This window comes from Crinia signifera, chromosome 5 (genome assembly GCF_055691185.1).
Source record: "Crinia signifera chromosome 5, ASM5569118v1, whole genome shotgun sequence".
Taxonomy (NCBI): Eukaryota; Metazoa; Chordata; class Amphibia; order Anura; family Myobatrachidae; genus Crinia; species Crinia signifera.
The window spans coordinates 311,689,023-311,702,842 of NC_139221.1; the positions used below are offsets into that span (position 1 = coordinate 311,689,023).

A 13,820-nucleotide genomic window follows, 5' to 3' on the forward strand; every position below is an offset into this window, starting at 1 on the left:
ACCATCTGAGCCACAGCTCTATGTAATCTCAAAGGCAGTAAAATTTGCGACACTTATTCCTTCAAAAAGAGTTTCTGGTACTTATGTAGTATCTGGGCGTCCGATTTTGTGATTGTATGCCTTACCTTAAGGCATACAATCAGATGCGATGCGATTCGATGCGATTTTGCATAGGATTCAATGTTAAGAAGGTCATGTTCATTTCCCCACTATCCAAGTGGGCATAGAGTTGATTTTATATAGCGTGGCGAGCGCAGCGAGCCACCGAGCCTGAAGCGTGGTGAGCGGACGCATATTTCTTAAAAAGTATTCTGTGTCCCCTCGCGGGGCTCGCTACGCTCGCCACGCTTCGGGCTCGGTGGCTCGCTACGCTCGCCACAGGTTTATATCCAACTCCATGCCCACTTGGATAGTGGGGAAAGGAAAAGGACTCCTTTTTCCCATTGAATTCTATGTTAAAATGGACTCAGACCCTTTTAACATTGAATCCTATGGAAAAGTCTTGACCATCGCATCGCATACGATTTGGTCGCATGCGATGCGATGCGATCCGATTTCTAAATCGGACGCCCAGATACTACATAAGTACCGAGTTTCTTTATGAATATATGTAGCGATGCCATTCCTTGTTAGTGAGTTTTTCCTTTGCTTTGTTTCTATTATTATTATGTATTCATCTTTGTACATTATATGTTTGAAGTACACTGCACCTACTCTGTTTAGGTTGTTAATTGTTTTGCTAATATATTGCATAAACTTATGCTCCACTTTCATCACCCATAGCTCTTGACGAGTTAAATACACATCTGAATGCACTAATTAGCTTTTGAAATGAAGAGACCTGATTGGCTACTTAGCCTTTTAAATATTGGAGACCTTTCTCCGTTATCATACTCCTTCTGAAGAAACCGCCGTTCATATCCAGCGGAGAAACGCGTCAAGGATTCCCTATTGGGACACTCTAAACCCAGCTCCCACCTGCTGTGACTCTTCGCTACTCCCGGAGACTGCACGCGAGTTAACGAGACACCTCCTCTCTACAAGCGACGAACTGCCGATCAAGTGCCTGCCAAATTTGGAAGCCGGACACGGAGGACCTGTCCATTAACACAGGTCAGTGAGGCTTTCTCCCCACCACGCTGCAACATCTAAGGCTCGCTGTCATCAGCTGGAGACAAGCGGGTTGAAGCGAGCCCACACTGAAGGCTACCGCAGGGATCACATAAGCTAACTACATCACCAAAGAGGTACTGGTCTCACGTAACATACTAGTGCAATTACCTCCAGGGAGTCCTTTAAAAAATAAGGAACACTCTAACGCATTGGATGTTTATATTTCCACATCTTTCAATCAAAGAGCCATAAGGATCTCCCTCCTATTCGGTTTAACAAGTCCAATTCATCTACCCTGAATTATACAGGGCCAATACTGCCTGACTTTTACATGCCAATTAAGTGTTTCCTATTAATATCGTGCAGGAACATTGATTCAGAGCTGGGTTACATTTTTGATGTTTATCATTAATTTTTAAAGAGAAATCATTGGCTAGAGCCCTTATTGTGTCCCTTTTTGGGATAATCTATACTGGGATATTGTGTATTGTCATTTTATATGCATTTTTTTTTTGTTTTCTTTTTTTAAATATAATAAATGTTTGTATGAATTTTTTAAAACAACTTCTCAGATGTGTGGCGCTCTCTTTTGAGTCAGATACTGTATATTTAAGTATATATATATATATATATATATATATATATATATACAAGGTTAATTGATTCATATTTCTTAATTATTTACTATCTTTAGTGGCAATCTCCAGAATTGCATTTGGGAGCAGCCATAACGCATTTTTTCTAACCAATACAAATTGGTATAATATACATATTGATTAGTGGAGCATATATAGTATTATTGCGCCCGATGGTTTTTCTTACAATTTTATGTGGGAAATGTACTTACTTGTATACGCCTAAAATAGGTGTATTTATAGGCAGTCATCTAAAAATCCAACTGCCTATATGAATTTTTGGCATTTACTATGGCCGAAATACGTCAATTCATATTCTTTTGACAGGCATATTCGTATTCCTAATCAGGAAAATGAATGCATACACCATCGAAAGAATATGAGCAGGAATAACCATTCAGTTAAATGGTGATACCTGATTTACTAACCAGCCATATGTAATATACGTCCGGTAATTGCCGCAAATATACGCCTGGAAAATACTCTTAAATAATTTAAAACCTTTTTTTTTTTTTTTGCCAAGTACGTGGATGCCTACATGGAATGAAGAAGACCAATCCATGCCATAGGAGCTCGTAAGTATAATTTCCTTCTACAGGTACCCAGACTAGGATTCTACTGGACAAGGGGACCGATGCGTCGGGTGAAGATACTGTAGGTAAGTATGAGTATGTATGGGTTGTGTATGTAATAAATTTTTACTTGTGTATGTATGTTTTTATTTGGATATTAGTTCTGCTGTGAAACTAAGAGTCCCAGCATGGCCATTTATGCCCCGCATGCTGGGACTTGTGGTTCTCAAAGTCGCAGTATGCGGGGGAGGCTTGCTGGGACTCATAGTTCCATAGCAGAACCCAATAGTTAAATCTATTTATTACACAATTGCTATAAGCCAGGTGCCCACGAACCTGGGGCACCAGGGACCAGCCCTGGGCTTCAGCCCGGGCAGGGTTAATCCTGGAGGGGGGACCCCTTAATTGCCTGGACTGACCGGTCAGGGGGTGAATGCTTCAGTCGGGGGAACTAATATAAATAGTTTCCCCTGGGTGTGGCATTATCCTGCTAGCTAGTTGTGCCCGGTGCTGGTTCTCAAAATATGGGGAACCTCTATTCATTATGTTTCCTTTATTATGGGAACCAGAACCATCCCCTGAGCCTGGTGCTGGTTTTAAAAATTCTGGGGATCCCCTACTCAATTAAACCCGGGAATTTCTAAAACCAGGACCAGCTCTAAGTGCCTGGGGCTGGTTACTGCAGTGGGTCGGACTCGTATTTGTATTTAGCAGCTGTATATGCAGTCCCCACATACAAATACGGTGGTATACGCCATTTGGCAATTACGAATCCGTAAATAAGGCAGATTAGTAAGTCCGCTCTATTTCTGAATTGTATTTTCCTGAAAATATGGCAGATGCCGGTCATATGGAGTCATACCCGGCATCATCCATATTCTCCAGTCTTAGTAAATTTCCCCCTATATATATATATATATATATATATATCTACATAGGTGCATAGAGGCCCATTTCCAGAAACCATCACTCCAGTATTCTAATGGTACATTGTGTTTGCTAACCATTTTACAAGACTAATGGATGATTAGAAAACCCTTGAAAACCCTTGTAAAATTATGTAAGCACAGCTGAAAATGGGTGTGCTGGTTGGTGAAATTATAAAACTGAGTGACAAGAAGTGGTGGGTGGTGCTCAGTTCAGTTTTTGAATTTTCTTGTTTATAAAAAAAATAAAAAAAAATAACTGTTTTTACTAAGTTTTCTTTCTTTTATGACCCTCACGTACATCTATTGTGAGAAAAAAAGGGAAAAACGACAGCAAGGATGAGCATGCCTTGATAAAGCTGTGATTAAACACAGCGAAACGCGTCAGTTTCCACAATTATTCTTGAGGACTTCATCTGAACCATCTTGGACGTAAGCCCCCGATCAGTGCAGGTTACATCAACTCACCAGTGGTTATTATAATACTCCAATAGGTCCATTATTCTTTTATAGTATTTTTATTTATTATACATGTGTATTCTTAATGTGTTATTAAAATTGTTATATTTTCATTGATGCATATACTTCATGGTATTTGTTAGCGCTGCTTTCACTTGTCTTGCTTCCTTATTCCTAATTTACCCATTAAAATCATCCAATAACTTAAACCAAAATTAACCATAACTTATCTAAATGAAATACTTTAATTGATACACAGACAGCTTTGCTTAAAGCTTTTTATTCAGTTATAATTGAACCAGATAGGTCATGGTGGCTAATACAATCAATTTAAAGAAATTAATTCAAACTATTAGTTGTATACTGGATATAATATATTATACTTCATCTTCTGTTGTAGTGAGTAAGGTTTGTCCAAGGTAACAGTCGGGGGTTCTCTTTGCATCTTCTTTACTCATCTATTCCGCCCCATCCTCTTCAGAAGATTCTATGAAGAAAAGAGAATAGATTTGTAGTCAGACACAAGCACTATAAGCAGATATCAACACTTCAGTCTTTTGATCAACCAAATGTGAAAAAGCCACAAACAGAGAGCATCAGAACCATGTACTACATTTTGGTAAGATGTATCAAAGCTCAGGGAGAGATAAAGTGGAGAGAAGTAAAGGTGGAGATTTACTAAGCCTTCGAGAGTAAGATAAAATACCAAAACAATCAGCCCCTGTTCGATTTCAAACACAGCCTGTAGTATGGCAGTTACAAGCTGATTGGCTGGTATTGTACCTCATTCCACTTTGTCTCTCTCCAAGGCTTAGTCGATCTTATACAAAGTACCAACCAGTCAGCTCCTAACTGTCATGTCACAGACTGGGTTTGAAAAACCACAGCTCGGTACTGATTGGCTGATTGGTTGGTACTTATGGACCAATGTACTAAGCCTTGGGGACATATTTATCACAATCTGCATTTCAGTATCGCAAGGAGGGTGGGATGTGTCACCGTCCCTGGAAATCTGGTACTGAGACCTGGGATTCCCTCTACACATGTGCCGAGTGATGGCACCAGCTGCAGGGCATGCTGGGAGGTATCCATGACAGATCCCTCACACAGCGCTGCGGGGAGAAGCCAATAGGCTTCTATAGCGTATCACCAGCAAAAGCTGGAGATTCCCTCTGCAGCCACGCCTTGACGGAGGGGCTTTACTGAGTATGAAAATGTGTAAAATCCCCGCCTGGACTGGCCAAGCTATGATTTGTAGAAGCAAAATGCTTAGCAACTGGTTGGGCATTAGGTTTATTATTAAGTGCAGCTCTGATGGCGGACCGATGAAGAGCGATCCGCTTCTTAAACGCTTCTTAAACGATCTGATTGTTTTCCCTACACAGAGAATTTAGCTAAGTGCTATATTATTATTATTTTATTATTAACAATGTCTTATATAGCGCACACATATTCCGCAGCGTTTTACAAAGAATATTTGAACAGTCACATCAGTCCCTGCCCCAGAGGACCTTACAATCTATACTCCCTACCACATATACACGCACACAGACATTCTAGGGTTAATTTTTTGGGCGCCAATTAGCCTACCAGTATATTTTTGGAATGTGGGAGGAAACCGGAGTACCCGGAGGAAACCCACGCAAGTACGGGGAGAATATACAAACGCCGCACAGTTAGAGCCATGGTGGGAATCAAACCCCAGTGCTGTGAGGCAGTAATGCTAACCATTACACCATCCGTACTGCCCCTATATTCATTGCTGTTGTTCTTGCCTTAAAAACAGATTGAAATCCAAAATGTCGGCTGTACCTACTGTGTCCTCAGTCGTCTTTTGCAAGTCCGAGTGAGTGCCACGGATCTCTGTCTGTCTATAAAATATATATATATATATATATATATATATATATATCTCCACTGGTGGTCTGGCACTCCTAATGATGTAACTATATGTCCCGGTGCCCTCACAGTCAATGATGCGGCACTCGGAATAAAGACCATAGAGGCGGGATATAGCATGCTATATCCCACCTCTATGCTCTTTATTCCGAGTGCCGCACCTCAGACGATCGATATATATATATATATATATATATACACAGAAGTGAGAACCGGCACTGCAGGGCTTGGGTAAAGCCAGAGGAAGTAGCATGCCCCGGTGCCAGCTATAGGGACCTTGCAGCCCCTTGTAGATAAAGGCGAAAGAATGGGCACTCAGGGACTCTCGTCAGGGTGAAAGGTGGACTGGTTTATTCAGTCAGGTCGTCGACATTTCGGGGTCTCCCCCGTCGTCAGGACAAATACAGTGGTAATACAAAAGGTGGTACGGTGAGGTGCATTATAAGGACTCAGGTACTGCATTCAACGTTAACACACAGGTCCAACAAGACACAGTAATTAATTTGTCTCAAACACAATTGACTCAAGCTGAAATAAGCCTCTTGAGCAAAGGTTTATCATCCATACCAACTGTACCTTTTGATAATTTTCAGTGGACTGTAGATAAATATAAGATGAATCGCAAACTTCAATTAGCAAAGGAATTCAATACAACTAATACTACATCCTCTGTTAAATTTAAACGTAAAAGTACATACGATCCTCAATTAACAAATGCCAGTATTAGAACGTTTAACAGACTGCTGGAACTCGATATCCCTGGCCTTACAGCTCGCCCCCCCACAGCTAGGCACAACCTAATCCAAGCAGAAAAAATTGCCTTAAAAGATCTTCAAAATAACAATCTATTAACCATTAGACCAGCTGATCAGGGGGGAGCTGAGGTGGTCATGGATACCGCGGCATATCATAAAGAAGCATTGCGTCAACTCAATGACGCCCATACTTACAGATTACTTGATGGTGACCCCACAGCTGTTTTTCAAAAGAAAACTAAATTACTGCTGTCTGAAGGTCTTCTGAACCAGTGGATTGATCAAGATACAAGCCAGTTCTTAATGATTGAGCATCCTATTTGCCCAATTCTATATTTAACACCTAAAATTCATAAACGATTAGTAGACCCCCCAGGCCGCCCTATCATTTTGGCTAGGGGGTCGCTGTTTTCTAATATAGCGATCTATCTAGATAGCTTTCTCCAGCCACTGGTTCAGAAGACTGCAAGTTACCTCAAGGACACAACAGATTTTATAGACAAATTATCGAAAGTCCAATATAGTGACCAGAACCTGATGGTCACGATGGACGCATATATATATATATATATATATATATATATATACTCACATACATGCATACCTCTAAACTACTTTAGTAATTTTCAAATGGGTACCTGACATGTGTGGGTGGCCTGAAAAGGGGGTGGAACTAAGGAGTGGATGGGAGTGGCATTGAGTAGATGGGGCATAGCCTAGAGCAGTGACCCCCATTTTCATCATTTTGGTTGACGTGTCCAGTACACCTCTAGCACTTGGCCAGCCCCTGGGGGACAAGGCTGATGTCACAAAGCCCCACCCCCAATCCACACAAACTCAGCAAATCGTGGGTCCGTGGGAAGGGGCTGGGGCTAAAATTATGCAGTGATGGGATTCGCATCATTTTAGTCCCTCTCCGCAGACTCGTGAATTATGGAATTTGTTTCAGCAGCTCCAGGTGGTTTGGCAGCTTTGGGGAACATGTAGGAGACGCCCACCTTCACAATGGCCGGGTGGGGGACCCAATTTTCATGAGTCTCCCGTCCATTCCGGGACAGTAGTCAAGTATGTCACTGCCACATGGAGCATGGCCTGGGAGGAGCTGCATGCCAGCTCCCCCTACCTGCAGCCACCCCAGCAGCAGCCTGTGTCTCTGACAGGAGGCAGCTGCCAGCAGCCACAAAGCCAGTCTGTTGGTGGCAGTTTAGTATGACAGCTGGGCCATTGAATAGGCAGGCAGGGGGGTTCTAGGTACTAGAAACCCCCCCATGCATGAGTGTATGTACATATTCACTAGAAACTAGTGACATCACTGATAATCCAGTCTATCCATTCACTGGAAATCAGTGCAAGTGATTTGATAGGCTGCATTCACACGATTAATTAACGATTTCATTAGGTTCAAAATCCTAATTAAATATTTAACATATAACAATTTCATTTATTAATTACGGTTTGGCTGTTTAATTTGACTTTAATTTATTTGTAAAAAAAACACTGAATTTATAGTTATTTTGTAACCGTAAATAATCCCATCTTGTGCCATTACCATACACATTCACTGCTGCCTGGTACAGGAGAGATAGTAAAGGGAACCTAGCTAAACAGGTAGAGATCAGCGACGGGCAAAGGTCAGTGGGTGAAAAAGCTGCACTGCAATGGGGACACGTAAGGTGGGGGGTTGTGCTGCGAAGCCGATGCCACCAATAATCTGGCTAACCAGACTAACCATCATAGTGTCGGAACCAAGGGTGCCGAATTTTCGTTGGTGTACCTGTACATTATTATTATGCTTGTTAAAAAATGAGACAATAAATCCCACCACTGCAAAGACTTACCAATGTTCCGCTTTTGGCAATTCCCTTGTAACAAACATGCGGTCATAAAAACTCTCTGTACAAAAGAGACAAATATGATTATTACATCAGACAGATACAGACAGATACAAGCATTTTGCTTGGTTGGAATGTCTTCTACTGAACAGATGAAACTAGCAGAATATATTGTTTTCTGAGATAGTGACATAATTGAAACTCAAACACATATGGAAGTAGTGGTGGCTTCTACTTAGGTAAAGGCAGCTGCTTGTCCCCACCACTGACCAGGTGCCGGCATCTACACAATGTAGCTGACAGGTGATAGGACTGGCTAATGTGCAGTATTAGCAGCAATGGTAATATGCGTGTGCACTGGCTACAGCCCATAGAAGCCAGCTAGGGCTACCTGAAGGGGAAGGGGGGGGGGGGGTGAATCGCAACTGGAAGGCACCAATTATAGTATCACTAGTAGCAGTAGCCACATAAATAGTTAATATACTAATTGATGAATAGTCTCTCGGTTTGCTCTGGCTAAATGGGCTTCTTAGTGTTTCCTACTGAGAGATATGATGTGTATAGTCAATATATATGTTAGAGTGTAACCCTGTATACAATTACAGATAATTGCCTTGAAATTTATATACAGTTACTGTCCCACATTACTTACATTAAATGCATCAAACAGATCACATCACTTACTACTACATATATGTGATAATACATACAGAGCGCACCTTGTCAGGGTAAACATTACAAATAGTAACAAGATAATTTGACTAAAGCAATAAATCTGGCATTTGGAACAAGTCCTAATATGCCACTGAGTACAGCTAAGTGACATTTTCCAAATTAAATGAAATCTTGCACCTTTTCCCATTCAGCTGCCAATGTCACGCATTTCACCAGCAGAATTTGTTCTCTGATCAGTGAGAAATGGTAAAAAGTGAAAGCAGAACTTGAATATTGTGTTACTGTTGTGAAGATGTCTTTGATATTTCCCTTTGCAGAGACAAGTAGGATCACTCTGGATGTAAAACAATATTGTATCATTGTTGTAATGTTGTTGTTGTATCGTTATTGTAATGTTGTTTTAGTAACTTTAAATTAAACACTATTAATATTAGGGATGAGCAGGTTTGGATCTTCAATCAGATCCTGGCTTGGATTGTGAAGTTCAAGAACCTCTACAAACTTCACGATTCAAGCCGGGATCCAAGTCCGGCTCAGGCTTTCCAACCAGATTCCGATCACGGAAGGAGGTAAAATTTCATCATCGCGCTGTCGGATTCTTGTGGGATCCGGACTTTATATGAGTCCCTGCTGCTCGGTGCCATCTTCATTCCAGCATTAGAAAGGGAGCAAGACAGATGTACCTGTCTGAATGGAGGGTGGCATGGGGTATAGTCTTGTGTGGTGTAGGGAGGTATGGGGTTAATTGGGTTAATTGGGCGCTGCTTCCCTGTGTGTTTTCTCCAAATGAAAGGGTTCTTCCCGTGTTAATTGGGGCTGCCCTGTGTGCTCTGTGTACAAATGATGGAGTTCTGCCCAAATTTATTGGGCACTGATGCCATGTGTGTTTTTTCTCTGAACAAAGGGGTTCCACCCGTCTTAATTCGGCTGTGCTCTGTATTCGCACTCCATACAAATTAAGGAGTTCTCCCGTGTGCTACTGTATAAAGGTATGCTGCCTTGTGTTCGTTCCAAATAAAGGAGATTCACCCATGTTAATTGAGCACTGCTGCCTTGTGTGTTTGCTCTAAATAAAGGTGTTCCACCTGCGTTAATTGGGTGCTACTTACATGCCGCAAGACTGAGCCAGCTGATAGCATGGCATTCCCAAGAAACACTAGGCATTGGTTAGACTTAGAAACTGACCTAGACGGTATACCCTCGATCTCACACCTACCCTGGCTCCCTCGTAGACATTACCCACACATTTCTTATCCTTCACCCACTTTGTATTAACTCTTTGATTCTTGGAGATCCTTAACAAAAAACTGAAACTGTCTACAATTCCGTCTCCACTCACTCCTTTATGGAGTAATACAGCTTTTCCTCCTGGTCTCTCCCCCTCGACGGCATCCCCCTGGATACCCTAGGGCATAACTGGCCTCCACCATATATCAGACAAATTGGCACCAAAATCATTCACTGAGTTACAGGAAAAATATGTTATACCCAACTCCCTACACTATCAATACCTTCTCCTCTTCTTTACTCCCATTCTACCCCAGACCCCCTTTGCAATGGAGAGTTCCTGCATGTACAGATCCACTGACACAGGCGCCATTTCTCTACTGTATACTGTAATTTGATTTTGACGCAGACATCTCCAGACCTTGAACCCCATGTACAAGCATGGGAACGTGACCTGGAACAACATTTTAATGATGAGGGATGGGATGTAATTCGATCGGCAATATTGAAATGTTCCATAAGCATAACCATATGAAAAAACTCCTATGATATGACATCAACAGATGGCATCTAGTCCCTGACCACCTACACCGTATGGATCACGGCTCCTCCAATCTGTGCTGGAGAAACTGTGGACAGAGAGGTACATTCTACCACATATGGTGGCTCATGGTGTGTTCGCTCACACAACAAATCATATCTCTCCCTACACCCCCTACACCAGATAACCTCCTCTTGTGTGCCCCCTTAGATCACTTGCTGAAGGAATCCAACAAACTCCTTCTTCACATTTCATGCTCAGCTTAATATCAAATTGCCCATAACAGGAAGATCCCCACAGCCCTAAGTTGCAGAGAATTTTACAGTACAGATGTAGCATCTCTCATTCAGCCGGGGCCAGCCCCGGCCATTCTGCGGAAGGGAGCGCAAACACGAGACACTTGCGTGCCCCATTCTGACAGAGCTCTCTGCCGCCTCACGGTTGCTCCCCGCCGCCTCCTGCAATCCCCCCCTAACTCTGCCGGTCTCCCTGAAGCGGAGACGGGCAGGGATTCCGCCACCCAATGCCAAGTGACGAGGACGCGCGTGCGTGTGAGATGCTCGTGTGTCAGATGGAGCGCCTCTCTACCAGCTCTAGCCAGCAGAGGGGATCTGGCAAGGACTGGTGATGAGTGAGAGGCGCTCCATCTGTATATGGTTTGTGGGAAAAAATGGAGTATATCACTAACCTCCAGAACATAGTAAAACAATTCCATTCTATCTGGCTTCCGTGGTATTCTCACCATAATACCCCACTTCCTAGTCTCATGTAATATATCTCCCAAAAATCAATGTGTCTCCAATTAGTCTCTGACCGCTCTGGTTCACTATACCAGAACCCTGCCTCCCCTCTTACCCCCCCTTCCCCGAGATAATCTTCATGCTTAAGATACTTTTTCACTGTCATTTCAGTAATTCGTGTTGACTTTTACTTACTCTTCTACAGTCACTGGTAATTCTGTATATATATAATTATTTTGAAATTTAGTGAAATCAATCTGTTCCTGAGACGTGTGTACTTTACCTCAGTTCAAAAATGTTTGTAGACTACTTCAATCTATTTGTGACTTTACTGTTTTTGTAAAGTTTTTTAATAACTGAATCTTAACTCAACATAAAAATGTTGGAATATAAAATAATTCAGTTAGACCCACTGTCCACTTTACCACGGACATGTGGACAAGTGGTAAAGGGCAATTTAAGGACTATATTACTGTATTACTATATTACTGTGGCAGCCCACTGGGTATCGCCTTAAGCAGCAACAATAGCAGTGGCACCAGTTTTGGAGTGAAAACATTTTCAATTTTAAACTTGATGATGATTATATGCAGTGGCGTAACTATAGAGGGTGCAGGGGATGCAACTGCTATGGGGCCCGGGGGCTTGGGGGGCCCATGGACCCAGCAGTCTATCTCCTGCACCCTTTTGAATGTTGTTGCCTTTTTTTTAAAAATATGTAGTGCGGACTGCGGATCGGCACGGTGCTACGCTGAATAGGAGTTCGGCAGTTTGAGTTCCACTTCCTCCCTTCCTGGAGGAGGTGGGAGGTGGGGTCCTGTTAGGGCAGGCTGCATACACTGTCAGACTAGAGGGCGCTGCAGGCAGGTGCCTTTGTCCATTTGCCGGGCGCTCGCTGAGATACCAGTGGGCGCCCGGCAGCTCCTTCACATGAGGAGCAATTTTACACGCTGCAGGGACATCAGCAGAAGGAAAGAAAACATCTCCCAGTACCGTACACTGGCAGTGCAGCAGGGGGGGATGGCCGCTGACAGTTACACCCGAAAAAGAGCCCACAGAATTCAGGTAACTGGTTAGGGGGCAGTCTGGACAGGGAATGCTACTTCTATAACTTACACACACACCCACACCCTTCCTGCACACCACTTGTTTTGCCCTCACCCCCCCCCTCCCGGCACTCGTGTGTACCCTTACTCCTCCAGCTTTCTTGTATGTGCCTGTAAGCCCCCCTGCAGGTGACTTCCCCCCGGCTGTCTTGCTGTGTGTGCCTGCAACCTCCCCTCCCCCAAGCAAATGACAGCTTCCCCCCCCCCCCTTCATCAAGCTTTCTTGTGTGTTCCTGCGACACCCCCCCCCCCCCCCCTTGCAGGTAGCAGCCCCCCGGCTTTCTTGTGTGTGTACCTAAGATCCCCCCCTGCAAGTGACAGCTCTCCTGGCTCTTGTGTGCCTCTGACACCAGCCCCCCCCACCCCACCCCCAATCTCTAACAGCACGGGGGCCCCTATCAAAATTTTGCTATGGGGCCCACAAACTTGTAGTTACGCCCCTGATTATATGTATTGTGAATCTGAGGTTCTTACCTTGACAAGGCTCCTAGAAGAAAGCTCATTGTCACTGCTATGTCCCATTTCTGCAGCAGACACCAGACACAGCTGAGCAGACACCAGCATTAGGACAGCGAGAACTACAATGATTTTCATGACTCCTTTTTTCTAAAAAGAACCTCAAAGGCTGCAGCACTAGATGGGCTTTTACTGTCTCTGAGAAGATAAGAAGTGTCAGTCAGCAGGATCAGTAACACATAAACAGAGCATCCACAATTATGCATACACATACGTACATGACCGCCAAGAGGGGGGGCACATTTTACCCAGCCCGGGTCCGGAAACATAATTTTTTTAATTTGGCCGTGTTGGAAGGAGGGGGGTTAGCGGGGTCAGCCGTGTGTAGCGGCTGCGTGCGCGACAGCCAGAGTGTGTACTCACAAAGTTGTCACAAGACGTGTAGCACAGCCAGCAGTCAGGCCACCGCTGCGGAGATAATCTCATCAATTTGTGAGTCTGTGTCTGCAGGCAGCTGCAGCAGCCAGCTCCTGCCACGGGATGGGGATTCACATAGGGAGTGAGGAGCTCAGGGAGGCTGAGCTAGTCAGGACACTGATGGAGGGAGGGGAGAGAGTGAGTGGCAAGGCTGATGCTGGCTGTGCGTTCTACGGGCATGTGGCAGCTCTAGCATCAGCAGAAAACACCAGCAGGATCTGCGATCTGGCTGCTTGGCTGTAAGTAAATTTTTGTGACTAGTAAATGTAACAGATGAAGATAATTTATATATATATATATATATATATATATATATATATATATATATATATATATATATATAGTAGAGTCTGGCATTCTCCCTTGCTGTCACTGTGCCCTGGTGCCCTCTTGGAACAAATTGGTAG

General features: G+C 43.5%; 1 long non-coding RNA gene across 2 annotated transcripts; it reads right to left on the reverse strand.

The window, feature by feature from the left end:
- Positions 1 to 3,992: 3,992 nt before the first annotated feature.
- Positions 3,993 to 13,480, reverse strand: LOC146079764 (uncharacterized). 2 transcript variants are annotated; one of them, XR_014474737.1, is made up of 4 exons: positions 13,360 to 13,480; positions 12,955 to 13,134; positions 8,198 to 8,252; positions 3,993 to 4,192 (listed from the first exon to the last, which is right to left on the reverse strand). It is a non-coding gene; the product is annotated as an uncharacterized LOC146079764 (long non-coding RNA). The 2 variants fall into 2 exon arrangements; XR_014474738.1 differs by lacking the exon at positions 13,360 to 13,480 and adding an exon at positions 13,215 to 13,352.
- Between the last annotated feature and the right edge of the window lie 340 nt (positions 13,481 to 13,820).